The sequence below is a fragment of the Pomacea canaliculata genome, linkage group LG2 (assembly GCF_003073045.1).
Source record: "Pomacea canaliculata isolate SZHN2017 linkage group LG2, ASM307304v1, whole genome shotgun sequence".
Classification (NCBI taxonomy): Eukaryota; Metazoa; Mollusca; class Gastropoda; order Architaenioglossa; family Ampullariidae; genus Pomacea; species Pomacea canaliculata.
The window spans coordinates 38,231,116-38,246,908 of NC_037591.1; the positions used below are offsets into that span (position 1 = coordinate 38,231,116).

At 39.1% G+C, this 15,793-nt stretch overlaps 1 protein-coding gene across 4 annotated transcripts in view; it reads right to left on the bottom strand.

Annotated features, from left to right (window-relative positions):
• LOC112556138 (cAMP-regulated phosphoprotein 21-like) overlaps positions 1-789 on the bottom strand; it is a 35,920-nt gene extending 35,131 nt beyond the window's left edge. For 3 of the 4 annotated variants that reach the window (XM_025224842.1, XM_025224843.1, XM_025224838.1), the window contains exon 1: positions 440-789. The gene's annotated coding sequence lies outside the window, so the exon portion shown is untranslated. The remainder of the gene's footprint in view (positions 1-439) is intronic. The other variant, XM_025224839.1, reaches the window with a different exon arrangement.
• Between the last annotated feature and the right edge of the window lie 15,004 nt (positions 790-15,793).

Below are 15,793 nucleotides of genomic sequence, written 5' to 3' on the forward strand. Positions count from 1 at the left end.
TATACTTCTGTAACACAGTGATAAGGGTAGTTTTTAATGTAAACATGGGCTGGGGAAAAAAAAGTTATGGACCTATTGTACCTGTGCAGGGATTCTGCAAGTGGGCGCGCATGTTTTTATCGTCTCACACACCTTGAGAGGGGTGTGAACACATGAAGATAGTTTAAAAAGCTCTAAGCATACGACGGAGCTTCCTGCTTGTTATCTTTAAAAAAAATTCCGTAATACCAATAGCGTTCTCAACCCACTATAAGTGGCCTTTCAACAGTCGCTCTCTTATATTTTAAAAGTAACTTTATTGTGTCTCCGTGTGTGTGTGTGTGATGATGGGGTTTTGAACGAGTATACATTTTTCTTGGCCTGAAAGTAATTAGGCTGCATCCAGCATTAGTGTTTGCACAAACATGGAAGACGATTACTACAAACCAAAACAACTTACCCAGTCTTTTTCTCTTAGGCTGTGGCTTATTATCCTTTTATGTGAGAGGTCGAAATAAAACAGTAGCCAATGACCCACACAGATGCATTAGCCAAGACGCACTGTTCCTCTTCTGTAAGGCGGATTCAGCGTGGGAGAAATCGAAAATTCAGCTCTGGTATTCTAAGTCTGGATGTCGACCAAGCACTGGTGTACAACTATTTGTTTATAAGAGATTTTAATTCATTGTTGATTTTTAAAATAAATCACAAAGTTTAAACGTCACGAACAACCTACTTGTTCGATGCTCAGTAACCTCTTCCACTTTCAGCCTCGAGAAAAATGGCAGACTACAGAGAACATGACGTCAGAGGAAGTAGAGTCCTCGCGCGAGATCTGGTTAGTTTTATGCGACTGCAATAATCCGCTATTAATAAAATTCTATAGGCATAATTTAGAGTGATGAAACTTATTGCATCAAGTTTGTCGTATATCAATTGTCAATTTAATAAGTACTAATTTTTAATCAATCATACCAGACCGGACTACAAAAAACGAAACATTTTGTGTCAGCTCATAAGTGTGAGATAGGCTCACTTGAGTTGTCCTCCTTGTTTTCATGGATTATTGTACGTCGGGTGGGTAACACGTTGGCTTCTGATTTAAACGAAAGGTTAACTGATTACAACAACACAAAAAATTACTAAAAATAAAAATTAAAAAAAAAAGAATTATTCTATCATTTTAATTTTTAAAACAGTAATGAACTGCAAGAGAAAATTAAGTATATGCCAGAGTCGCGAGCCTTATAGTCAGCGCTCGTGGTAAAATGACATAACAGATCATCCCCCACTCCAACTAAACACCCCCCCCCCGCCCCCCAAGAAAAAAAAGATGAATGAATAGAAAAGCTCCAAAATCTCTCGACTCTATCAACACTTTTGTTATTCAGCTTTTAGCAGAAATAATTATAGGAAACTCATATGTATATTGCTATACTCTAATAACAGAATTGTCTAATTTAACCTTTATATCAAATATGGCAATATAGCCACAATGAGCTGCCGTCACTGAATAAGTTATTTGAGCTGCTATGTGTTGGAGAGAAGGGTAGCTGTATTTCATACAGTATATAAAAATAACAGCATTTATTATTTTCTCCCACCTACATATCAATATCATTGAGTCATTTTAAAAATCTATTCTCAATCTTACATGACCTTGTTAACTAGGCTAGAGTTATTTACTTCTCAATTCCAGCTACTGTTACTTTTAACCTTGAATGAGCACATGATAGCTTAAGTGGCATAGGAAGATGCTTAACTGTTGGGGGAGGGGTGCAAACAATCTTCACATTAATTCTTGCTTCCTCAGTATTTTTTTCAGGGGGTGGCTGCCCCCCTTGCTCCTCTGGTTTCTACGCCACTGACCTTGTGGTCATTATCCAGAATCACTGTATGCAAGGTATCTGCAGAATTTTGAGTTAGGTAGGTGTCATGGTTTTGAATTTATGTAAATGCTTACCTCTCAAATGATCATGCAACCCATGGCTGAAACTGCTTAGAACATGCAGGAAAAAGGTCTAAAAGGTGTATGGGGCTTTGCGACAATAAACACTTTACATTTTGTTGTTGTTGCTGAAACAGACTCTTAAAGGAAGCATTACAGAAGAATTTCATTTATGATGTCATAAATTTATTTTATGCCTGATCATACTCTTTCATTCAAACCCGTAGACTAACATCTACACAATACATTTTCCACCTCTTCATTGCTTAATAGCCCAATTTACAATTAATGCTTTATAATTAACATTGGAATGTTATATAGATACATTAATTATTCATTTGTACTTTCTACATGATATAAATAAACTGATATTTTAAACTGATCAAATATTTTATTATCTTTTGAGTATGTGAGTGAAGAATATCACTTTCAATTGTACTCAAATATTTTTCCCCTGTAATCCTTAAGTGCATTATGAGTTGGCCTGTAAGAAGATGGTATGCTAGAACAAAGAAAATTAACATAGGATCTTTTATTCTGGCATGCAGCTACAATCTTTGTTCAGAGACAGAAGTTAAAACTTTTTAGTATATTGTACTACACAACTAAGTGTTCTGTGGATCAAATTCACATATAGCATGAACTGATTTACTTTTTCTCACCAAGGAATTGTGTTGTTTTCCTGTTTTTGTAGATTCAGGTTTTTATTCATACAACGGCAGAAGGGTTACAACAAGACTAATAGGAGAAAAAGAAACTACGGTTAAAAGCGGGAGGAGAGACATACAGGAGAAATAAAAAAGGGTGGGTTGGAGACGAGAAAGGAAGAGAGATTCAAAGCAAGACTCAAAGGGAAACAGTTGATCACGATCAACAATTATTGTTTAGAACGATCGCACATATTTTTAAATCATCTTTTAGACTCATAAAAGTAGAAAATGTGGATTCATAATGCCAGCTATAGCTCTTAATTAGACTGATAATATAAAGAAGGGTTAGCCAAATATGCTACCTCATACATCTCTATACCTCTCAAACGCGCCCATTTCTTAATTTCTAGCTCCCACCTTTCGAAGATACTTGTAGTCCACCTTATTGCTCCGTCAAAGTTATAAAGAAGTGGTTTAGGAAAAAGAGAGAGGAATTTCGATGGGAATGAAACTTCTAATTTTTATTTTTTTAATAATCGGTGCTAGATAAGCGAAGGAGCAACTACTGACGAATATTCAACAACATCCTTGAAAAGCACAAAGAGATCGAAAGAGAACCGTCTGGACAACGGCAATGACATTTCTTTATTAACGAGTGTGGTAAAAAAAAGCAAAAATCGCTTTTTTCATATAACCCTCGCTCTTTACGAGGAAAGAATAAGCTAAATAGTTAACTAATTGCTAAGAAAATACATAATAGTAAACATAAGGTATAACATCAAAAGAGAGTGGAAGGTGAATATATATATATATACAAAACTAGTCGTTAGAGTAGGTATTGAGAAGGGTCCTGGAGTCAGGAAGTATCTCTAATGTTTTATGGTTTAGAACAGTGATGCCCAACCTTTTTCGGCCTGCGGGCCATATCCATTTCGGACAGCCGTGTCGCGGGCCAGTTCACCGCAAAAATACCAAAAAAAAAAAAAAAAAAAAAATAGAGAAGATACCATTTTTATTAGAACACAGTTGTACTTACCATTAATTATGTAGTAATTAGTGGGATATTTGAAGTTGTTTTCCCGAAACCAACTTCTGATTACGGCTGCATGAAGAGACACCAAGTCGGAGCACTGAATCGAAATGTTCGTCCATCGAAAAAAAGATTGAGAGACGCCCCTACGTGGGGATAAATACTTCTTCTTCCCTTTTTTCGTTTTTTTTTTTCGGTTTTTTTATTACTAACATGCCGATTTCCTGCACTGTGGGCAGAAGTTTCGCGGGCCGAATATGGCCCTCGGGCCGTAGGTTGGGCATCCCTGGTTTAGGATCATTGTTGGAGGAGGCTTCATCAAATTATCCTACAGTCTGATAGATGTATTGTATAGTAATTGGTGTTGAAAGCGATTCAGGGAGGCGGGGGATCTTCTACAGGACGCTCCATGAGTATTTCAGACTTGATTTAAAAAGGTCTATTTTAGGATTGGGAATATTAAGGTTTTGAGAAGTTCGGGTGTTATTTGAGGAAGGTAGCCTGGGGGACAGTTTACTCGTTAGTATTTTATAAATGACTCCAAGAGAAAAGTCTCCAAGAGAAGCTGAGTCATTTGGGTGTATTTTCGGTTTGATGAAAACTGCTTTAATGGTTTGCCTTTGAACACTGGCGACAAGTTTCATGGAAGCTCCATTGGCGGAGTCCCAGAGGGTGGAGGCGTAATCAAGAGTCTGTTGAATATAAGTTCTATAAACGAGTTTTCTTGTGTGAGAATCTAGGAAATGTTTTATTTTCGGGGGTCACGATGTCGCGAGCTAGATAATATGACATGTGAAGAAAGACTATGTAATCCAAGTTTTTTGCTGTGAATCCTTAAGAAATGGTTACAGTGGTCAATCCGTTTAGTGTAAACTAGGTCCATAGCGTTTATCAAGTCAAGTTCATCTTTGGTTTCATCGTTATCGGCAGCTGAAACGGCATTGTTTTCTTCTTCCTTTTGTTCATATTCTCAAGCTTCAAGCTTTTTATTGCGTGCTAAAACTGGAGCAAGAACGACCTTAAAATAGCACTAAACATTCTTAAAGGGAGAAGAACTTCAAATATTCTAAAAACGCTGTTAAAGCTGTGAGAGGAAGAAACTTAAAACTGCTGTAAAACATTTTCAAAGGCTAATTTTAAACTATTAAAAATGTGTTAGCTTGTGAATGCCCATCTTTAACTACTGCCCTATATGTAAAGGCAGAAAGAGGTCGGATATAAAGGTGTCTTAGAACATCGTATGAGGACAAAAACTACACAAAAACTGTTACAAAACATTATTACAAGCTTTAAGTTTGTGGAGAAGAAGAAATATGAAAGAATAGTCTCATAAAATGCAGGGAATTCTGATTAGCGAGTTTTCATTATCATTGCAATTCATCAGCAAACTTCAGATGCTGTAGCAGCATTAACTCTCTCTTCGCAAAGCAACCACCAACAGCGACTGCCTGCCTGCATTAATTTATCTTGAAGTAAATGATGATTTTGAAAGAATAGAAAGACGTTTTTGTGAATGGTACTGCCCAATCTGAATCGGTTGTGAAATCTACGAAATTAAATGCCTTCACGATATCACAATCATCATGACCATCCTTCTACCTTTCCCTCTGCCTCACTACTTCAGTCAAAAGTAGCATGAGGTAAGCAAAGATATCGGGGTATAAGGCTATTTGAAGGTTGTATTTATTTCCTCAAGAATGAAACACAAATCTCCCATTTTCTGCATTTAATCCAGCTCAGTAGCAGAACTTTTTTTTTTTACTTTTTGAATTGTTGGATAACTGAAGACAGGTCTTTCTTAGAGATGACCTGGTTGTTTGTATTTATTAATGGATGTTATACGTGTGCTGACGCCTTATTGTAAAGTGAAGTTAGAACACGAATGGCATGGGAAGTGCAAGATAATATAGAGCAAGTTACTAAAAGTTTGTTGGGAAACAAGCGAGGAAGAAATTACAAAAGTCCATCAAAGAAAGAAGAATGAAAGAAATATCTAACGAATGAATGAACAAACAAATAATTACACAACAGCAGCAAAATGAATGCAATAAAGAGAAATTTTGACAGTTTTTATGTGATTAAAAAAGTAAATAGCATCCCCAGACTTTGGCACCACCGTCCTATATGTGTGCCCCAAAACGTTGTCACTGGTCCATCACAAAAAGTTACCCAAACCTATTGTGTTTGTCACATAATTTTAACCACGCGAGGTCATATTACATGGATCTGTTTTCCGTTAAGAATGCCCTTTAGCAGCTGTCCGCCCACTATGATTGTATTTGAGACGTGTTTTGAAACCCATTGTTGAGAAATTCTCTGTTTAATTTCTTTATCTTCGGCATACCTTTCGGTGAATTTTTTTATGTAATTCATAGAAATCCATCATGCTTAAATTTTATCTCTTAACGTAGCTTACAACGCTTAGCAGCCGTGATGGCCACAGCAGGAATCAAACCGTCGTCAGAGCGCATGCGCGACGCGCAGCATGTGCCAGCTGCTTGGTTCGTAGGAATTCCTTGGAGTTAGTATCAGCACGAACTTGTATTACTGGACTGCTGGCAGACGATTTTTTTTCCAGTTAACTACTAAAACGAGGCATGAGACTAGAAAGCTTCCGGATTATTCACATTCCAGATTAACTACTAAAACGAGCCATGAGACTACAAAGCTTCCGGTTTAGTCACATTCTTTGTTTAGGCTCGCCGAGACTAAAAGCGGAGAACTTGGCAAGAGGCTAAGCATTGGTCTCGGCAGACAGACAGCAATCCACCTATACACGTCCATGGTACCAGCAATGGGCAGGAAGGGAAGGTAAATATGGCCTGAGAGAAACCAGCGAAAGCGACCCAAGCGTCCTGAAGTGTCCACGAAGCCACAGACTCCAATACCCTCCACACACAGAGAATTCAGGACAGCAGCTTTGCACTCAATAGATTATTTGATTCATAACCAAATCAGCTTCATCCTTCTGCCAAGGCATTTGTCCAGCTACAGGGTCAAAATACAGTGATACCTAGGAGCTGACATATGCAGCGACTATAACCTTATTCTCGTAAGCATTTAATGAAACGTCGCTCAGTCTCGTATTGACGAGGATAATCTAAATAATAAATAATATGTGATTTGTGTAGGGAAGGAAGGAGGATAAGCTGCAAGACACTAACGTTGCAGGAATCTTCTAGGCCAGAATTAGAGGTAAATTTGTAGCCCTGTAAATTGTAGACTGTTAACTGAAAACATAAGAGTTTATGCTTTCAAAAGCCTCAAAGGAAAAAAAAATAATAACCATTGATCATGAATGGCATCTTAGATATCTGTGACCAAAGGAGTGTCTCGAAGAACTTAAATCCTAATCATGATGCCGAGGTGGACAGAGGAAGAACCGGTCCACAAGCGGAAATGAGTGGACTGGTCTGTCCAAGTGTTTCCCCTCGACGACAGAAGGTCAAAGATAACCGTTGGTCAAATAGTATCATGAATGAGTGTGGGTTTTTTGAGAATTCATTAGTTTCTTCAAGCGACATACGTGATCCCATGTTTGTTTCTCGCTTTTGTTATATATAACTAGTAAACAGCAAACACGTGCATGCATAGGAAGATTGAAAGCCGCCACAAATACAGAAGCATTTATAGAGTGTGTGTATGAGAAGAAGGAAAAAGACAGTGGTATGAAGATACAAGCCGACTTGTGATGGTCAGAAGGAGACACCTGGAAAGCTGTCAAGACCCGTATTCATGTAGCCTTCCAATCCATTCTGATCTACACGATCCCGTCAGACATCACACTTTGGGTGAGTTAAATTGCAAAATGCCCATAACAGTCAAATACCCTTTCATAATCATCTAATGCCCTTTTACATTTCCAGAGCTGGGGTAGCAATCGATTTTCCCCCTTTCATCTGGAACCTGAAGGCTCACATCTTGCTTTCAATACGGCAGTTCGAGCATACTGTGTGCGTGGGCTGGTCTCGTGCAGCATCGTTCCACTTTAGCTTTCAGAACCCGGCTGTGTTGCGAAATACTTGCAGAAGGGCAAAGCGTGGGCCCAGAATGTACCCGACAGATATGTGGTAGAATGACACTGTGCCAGACTCAGCAACAGTGTCTTAGTGTGGACACGTGTTGCTGATGTTGTGGTGTTGGTGGTGGTGATCGCGATGGTTATCACCGCAGCAGAAACCTTTTCAGTGTACTTCTGATTAGGTATACACTTGGAAAGGTTATAAACTTATTGTTATGTTTCAAGTTGATATGTGTATGTGTGCGTTTTCCTTGTTGTTTGCTCACTATGTTTAGCATCATTTCTTGCAAAAGAATTTTTTTTGTCTGCCATTTTATCTTTAAATCACCTAAAGTGTTCCACATAACTCTTCTCTGGTATTTCCATCGAAACGAAAAAATTAGGAAGTGATGATCTCAGACGCACAAACAACTTCTGTAATCAAAAATTAAAGATTAACATAAACAAACAAAAATAGCACCCCTGACATCTCAGCTTTTAATGTGCATCAGTTCTAGGCCGGACTATTACGACTCCAGAAAATCCGTCTGATTATTTCAGTCTTAGCAACTGTGTGAAAACCAAAATTTATTAACGCAGGGCAACAAAAATATCGATAAGCACCCTGCAGATAAGAAGATGCGTTAATTATAGCACCACTCGTGACCTTAGCTAACTTCCGCGGATCAGCCGGGGCCGTCTTTGTACTCAGACAAAGGTCGATTTCAAAATTGAAACTCCTGAAACTGTTTTAGTCCCCACCCCAGAATGCGGGACATGCGCAGTTGCTAGCTGACTGCCTCAGAAAGGAAGCACTGCGTCACAGCACCCTACTTCTTCCGGAGCCCATGCGTACGCAGCGAAAGTGCTGACGTCATGTTTCTATTACAACGATCGATGATTGGATCGATGTGTCTGGCTGACAGCTTGGTCTCTCCCTCTCTCAGGGAGGGCTGTGGAGAATGAGGAAAGGAAAACGTGCGAAAAAGGTGATTAGGTCAATTATTTTTTTTCTGGTCCAAGGCGAAGAGTGGAAATGATCTATTTTATACCCAAAGGTCCAAGCTATTTAGTCAACGGATTTAGGTTTGAGCTACATAAAAGCTGCAGCATCACAAATGAAAAATTGTTGGGAGTTGGGAGTGCAGAGATGGTATGCTTGTTATTTGTACATTGTGTACGCTCGCGCGTACCTGTGTATTTGTTCGTTTCCGCGCGCGGGTTATCCTCACCATCTTTGTACTTGTGTATAGCTACTCGCATGCGCGTGTTTATGCGATACATGTAATATTTCTGCAGTATTAACACTCGTGCACTCAACAGAACAGTGAAAATGTTTTTCCAGTCCCATGTTTATTCGGTCATATACACGATCAGCGGGATAAACGCTGTCTATTTTTACATGAAAGCTCGGTGGCCGTGTAAGAAATACGCTTGATGAGGCACAGAATGGGAAACACGACCACGTCAACAGTGGATGATTCGGTTTGGCTGACGTCACTGGCGGCGCATGCTCAGTCTTGCCGATCCATTCACGAAAACTGTGATGAAGGTCGCCCTCACACTGTCTGATTGGCTGCAAAACTTGCATAGAAAATAAGCAACAGTGGATGCAGCTATGCGATGAACTTGCGGTACGAAAATATTTCTAAATGCTGCGGCGATTCTTTTCTACATTTTTGTTGTTGTTGTTTTCAGATACATGCTAGGAAGGCCATCATTCATTCTTGCTGCTTCAAGCTGCTGTATATATATATATTTCAGGGTGAGCAAATAGTAAGTTATTATCCCGATAACGGAGAAACCAATTTGCCCCTAAATGAACTGGCTGAAATTAATAAGTAATATTTGGTAAGCCCAAATGAGTGTCTAATCCTCACCTTTTGTGTTTTCACGATACCAGGTTACAAACATCATTAGGCCCAAACATCACAAAGTGGAAAACCCTGACACCAGGGCTGTACACAAATATCATTACACTGTCAAGGCTGCGGCTAACGGAGCAGTCAGGCCAATACTGTTTCGCAATACACCAAGTCCAATCGTTTGAAACCAAACGTGTTCTCAGATCGGTCTGTTTATTTTTTTACAACAGAAAGCAATACATAGTATGGTGTCTCATAGGTATATTTGTAGACGCATACACGTCAAGCAAGGTGGCAATGAACTGCCAGAGGTCATGTTTTGAAGACGAGACACACTGCGCTCGGCAATATACAGTCAGACGTCAGATTTTCACCTTGACACAGTCGAACATCTAGACAAGGATTTTGCTTCTTCATTGCCAGGTCTTGCACAACCGTACCAAAAATAAAATTGCTTGCTCAGACTTAAAGACCAACCTGAACAGTCTGAGGTCTTTTCCAGATATCAGTAGATATAGGCGATATAAAACTAACCTGTAAATTTCAACCTCCAAAACCCATCCGTTAATTATCCCCTACGATTTACACTTGCAATAACAGGGTCCTACGTCACTTTGGTACACCATTCACCTACAGTCAACACCAATCAGAGAGAATGAGAGGCAGTTTGGATTATTCGGACACTGACAGTCTGCACTTCTCGTGGTTCTGAAAAACTGTTACTCTAGCGTGAGAAATGCAGACTTTCAACGTCCGAATAGCTCAAACTGTCGCTCTTATTGGTGTTAACGGCTGGCAATGCTGTGAATGGTGTACCAACGTGACGTAGTACACTGTTAGCGTTGATAGCAGGTACGAATAGCGTACTTTGCTAGCGGATTAATTAACAGATGGGTTTTGGAAGCTGAAATGTACAGGTTATGTTTATATCTCCCATATCTGCCGATATCAGAAAAAAACAGCAAAACCATTCAGGTTGGTCTTTAAGCGGGTATATTGATAGTTCCAGTAACATCTTTCGGTTACGATAGCAAGTCTCAAAGTCATTGAGTCACCATAACCCGCATATTATTGTAAGCAACAATCTAATGCAAATCATTAAAAAAAATGAAAAGCGTGGTCTAAAACTGGCTGAACAAAGAAAACACTTTCTTTTTAAACTAGTAGTAAAGATGACCTGTCGTAATGTTACACGAAACAATAGTAGCTGGGTCTGGACACAGAGTCGTAACTACAGAGACAAAACGCTTTTCTTGATTTCACCATTGTTCTCTATGGTAATGACTAACTCTCAACCCCTGAATTTTGCCTTAGACTTTCCAGGTCTTTCTTCGCACTTCGCTAAGCAGAAAATAACAACAAGAAAGCACAGGTGAGTGCAAGAAAATAAATACTCCCACACACACACACATATATAATAAAACACAACAATTCTCATTTTGTGAAAGAGATAACACTTTACAATTCTGAGTAAATATAGTTTCTTTACTCTTAATAATAGACTGAGCTGTAAAGAGTTTTAATGAGCTTGCTACAAACCTAAGTTAATGGAACCCAGCGACAGAAAACTGCTGTGTACATAGAGTAACGCTTGAGCGCCTCAGAAAGAATTATATACATGTAACATATTTGTTCAAAAAAGGTATGGAGACTAGCACTAATAATCATCAAATGTACAAGGTGTGATGTATATATATATATGTAAGTACGTACGAAATATATATCCTACAAAAGCTACAACATATTAAAAGCACTCAGGTATTTTACACAACACGTAAGAGACCCCGAAACCGTAGTTAGCTGGCAGCCATCTTGAGTCAAATTAGAGCATAAAGTGTTCATGATGAGGAAATTAAAGATGCCTGCCACTCGCCTACGCGACCACGCTTTCAAAGAGAAGCGGGTGCCAGACGCTGGAGTGTCTCCGAATCGATCGCAGCAGAGCGCGGACCCGCACGTAGCTTGCTTCCTGAAAGGTCAAAGACACACTCGCAGGAATTAACCGAGAGTTAACGATTTTGAGAATGTCACCATTTCGGAACTTGACAGAGTGAAGCACTCTACCTTCCGACATGCCTTGCGAGAGGCTTGTTGCGTCAGAAGCTCTAACCCTCGTGATCGATTAGAAATGGTGGAGGAGTCATGCGCTTCATTGCGTCACTATTTCAACGGCTGTGAAAATAGAACAAAAACACAATAAAGAAAGTATTTTTGCAGGAGGAGACTATAAAATGAAGAATGATAGAAGAATGAGAAGAAGAGGACACAATCAAAACATTAGCCTAGACGCAGAGACAACAATGTATATGTATGTTCAGACATAACAAATGTAGACAACAAACACCACAACGTGAGAGAAGCTCAGTCAACCAGTCAGAATAGGTCGGATCACATGAATAAACTTTTTTGGTTTCCAGGTGTGATGCTGCAAGGGATAGTCGATCAAGGGTGGGTCATTCACCTGAAATCCTGACACAAGCTGTCGACTGTATACTCGAATTTTTCTGCTGTCAGAACAAAGCTCTTTTTTCGTATCAGCTGCCTTCTTTCTCGAGCTTTTAGGCATTTCTCGATTCTGAATGGGAAAATGTTTTACTTTCTAATGATTGGCTTAAAAAAAAAATTTAAGTCTTCAGCAGTTAGTAATACAACAGCAATCTCTTCCTCTTTGCGCTTGTGTGGTTCCGTTAAAGCAAAACTCTTAGGGGTTACTCTTCCCTCTAGTCTAACCGTGCTTTGACTTTCGTGAAGTGTGTATGTTCTACGCATGCACTGAATATTTAATGAAATAAGTCCATTGATGAACACTGCTAGTATCTTTCAGATCACGAGGGGTGACCTTTAGCTATCAGCTGTCTCGTCTCTCACGGCCCTACTTCATGAAGGCTAGACTATGGTCATGAATTCTATTTTTTTAATTTTTTTTTTTGGCAGTCATTGAAATACATACATGTAGGAATATGTCCTCTCATACACATACTAAAACTCCTTATGCATCATCATCATTGACTTCAAACAAAGGAAATTTTAAAAGAGAAAACATCATCAAAGCCATTGGCCGGCAAAGCAAACTAAGCAAATAATACCAATCTTCACCCTCCTCACAGCCCCCTCAAACTCTTACACCACCCCCATAAAATCACTTCTCATACACCACTGCCATATCTCATATCCCCCACTGCCCCTCCCCCCACCATGGCCATGCACACACAGAGTTTAGGGTCATTGCCCAACAAAGCTAACCAATCAAAACAATTAGCACCATACTGATAGCGAACAAGAAAAAAAAAAACCCTGAAATTTTATGCTATAAACAAAGATATGAAAATATTATCAAGATCATTGTGCAACACATGACATGTTTTTGCCTTTTTGCTAGCTGCTCCTACCTTGGTCACCTGTCAAGACCAGTTTTAATACGTTGTTGTTGTTGTTCAATATATATATACACACGCACACAGAAACAAAGAGTAACGGGCAGACAAGAAGACAACATTTGCCGAGTCAGTAATGTCAACTATTCTTGAGCAATGAGCTCAGACAAAGCTATGTTTGTTTTTTTCAAAACGCAGCCAGTGTGGATTCTCAGTTAACTAGACTGGCATTGCACGTGTTTCATGCAACCCGAAGGTCTCAACCCGCACCAACAACACAGCACGCATTCGTTTAGTCAGTTATTGAACATTGGAGCCCCTCTCAGTGCAGTTTACGATAATTTATCTCCGTTGATGTCGTCATTCACGGAGAAAAATCATTAGGCCACGCTTACCGTTTACTTGGAGGTCCTCAGTGGGTTCCGTTGTACGACCGCAAAGACCTGGATAACGGAGAGAGAGAGGGAGGGAGAGGAAGAGAGAGTCTTTCTAACACCATGGTGAAACTATAGTTAGATAACCTTTAAAAGTACTATGGGCGAGGCAAGCATTCGAGGAGAAGGTCGAGGAGCAGCCCAGATTTTACATCCGGGACTGGTTTTCTTTTCTTCTCTTTTTTTATATTTTTCCTGAAAGCTCTGTATCGATGTCGTGTTGAGCAATTTTACTGATCTTATGATGCACAGGTACGAAAAATTGGAAATCCTTGTCAGGAGATTTCTTGACAAAGCTCCATTCTTCAATGTTGATACCATATAATCAAATTCTAATACTGCATATTATCAAAATAATATTAGAGATTGACAAAGATTTGTTGTCGTGAAGACTGAGTTATCTGATTGTCTCCCCGCTTTGACATTATCGCGGTTTGACATTTCCAGAGCAGAGAAGCGACTCCACAAGTTTGACGTTTCCAGCAGCTAGAGATAACGGTGCATCGTCCATCTTGTATCATCTCCAAAGTTCTTTTGAACTTCATCTCCCCTGCGGTCCTTAAAATATGTTCAATAAGCGGAGCATGACATAGAACTAATAAGTCATTGAACTATATGATAAAAGGTTTCTCCTCGCTTTACAGTTCTGACGAGTGGTTTGGAATAAACCTTTCCTTCTTTTTTTCTTGCTATCAAAACTATTTCTAATCGCTCATAAAATAGAATGCAATAATTCTAAGGATAAGGGGAAATGATAAAACCCCTTTTCTCCTTTATGATGCTATTACAATGCGTGTCATATTTTATATTTCATGCAATGTGTACTTACATGAGCGTTTTATATCAAAGGCATGATACATTTTAAAAAAACATTTTTAGGTGATGTCTTGTTTTACGATCCATGAACCTTTTGCGGCTGCATCACATGAGCGTTTGTTATAATATATTCTATAAATCATTCTTTGAAAACCGGAATTCTTGCATCTGTCTAGGGGAACAGATAGATAAATGAATGAAATCTATCTTAGTAAACATTAGTCCGGGTAGTTATCTAGTTGTTTCATGATGCAATGAAATTATAATTGCTTCGCTGTTCTCACACACAAGCAAGCACGCACACGGACACTAACATACTCGTTACTCCTGAGATAAAGGAACGAATTCCAGGAGCCGCCAAGTACCCAGCCGATAATTTACTCTTGGCACAGGAAATCAATAAAGAAATGATAGGACACAAACGAACTTTTTTGACACTAGAAAAAATCAGTTTTGTTTATTTCAGAAGGTACCTCCGTTCCCCACTCTGAGAATAATTTTTTACGCCAGCAAACCACAGCTCCTCACAAGAGGATCGAATGTGCGCACATTGGTGTTAATAGTAAGCTGTGTCTTCAGATAAACAATGCCAGTTTATCTTAACCAGGAACACAACTGTTCTGAATGTGATTGCATTAATGTCATTGGCATTTAATAAACTTTTGTTAAAACGATGCCATTAACTTGTCATAGCTTAATTTTTAATTAATTTTATTTTTTCTCTAGTTTTATTAATCATCTTATCATGTGTGTAAGCACATTTCTAATACGTGTTATTCGTGTGTACCTGTGAGAAACACATGGGCAGGTGTGACCACCTTTCCGTTCGAAACTAACAGCAGTCCACGTCCTAGGTGTGGCGTAGTCTAACGTCTGAAAAGAACACGTCACCAGAAAGGTGCGCACGTCACTAAAGCAAGATACTGCCATAGTGCTTCTCCGCACCTGTAACTTACTGAAGCATGTCTTGTTTTTCTGACAAATCATACTCAGCGGCCAGTGACACTTCTTTTAACATGACACTCATGCTTTGGGACATTAGCTGTGGCACGACAGTTCTGATCTCGCTTGGGCCCGTGGGTCGAGATAACGCCACCGAGAGCCTGAGTTGCCGGGCAGATAACGCTGTACAATAAGTCCACCGCCAACTATATTCAGTGCTGCTGATAACTTGCACAACCACAAAGTCCTTCAATGCTTCAGTAAGGATGTTCATAAAATAAATAGGGTGCGAGTTTTACTTGCAGAGATCAAGAGGAAAATCTAGGAGATATTATTATTATTATTATTATTATTATTATTATTATTATTATTATTATTATTATTATTATTATTATTATTATTATTATTATTATTGCCATGGCTACCATTGTCACGTTTGTTGCCCAGTGACACAAGGCACCAGTGTCGTATTTATAAACGTGCGTCTAGGCAGGACATCTTGTTTACTTATTTTTACAGGTGTGCACACACAGGTATAAACTCACTACCATGTGTTCCCTCTTTGTTTTATGCTTCTCTTAAATAGGAATTAACATTTCTAAAGTCCCTCCATTAATTGATGGATGGATGAATGGATGGATGGATGGATTGGTTGATTGATTGATCAGACAAAATTATTTTGTCTCATGTATTCCTCTGTCTTTCTCGAAGTAGGAAACTTTCATTTTAATTCTTTTAATTTCCAGGTCAACTTC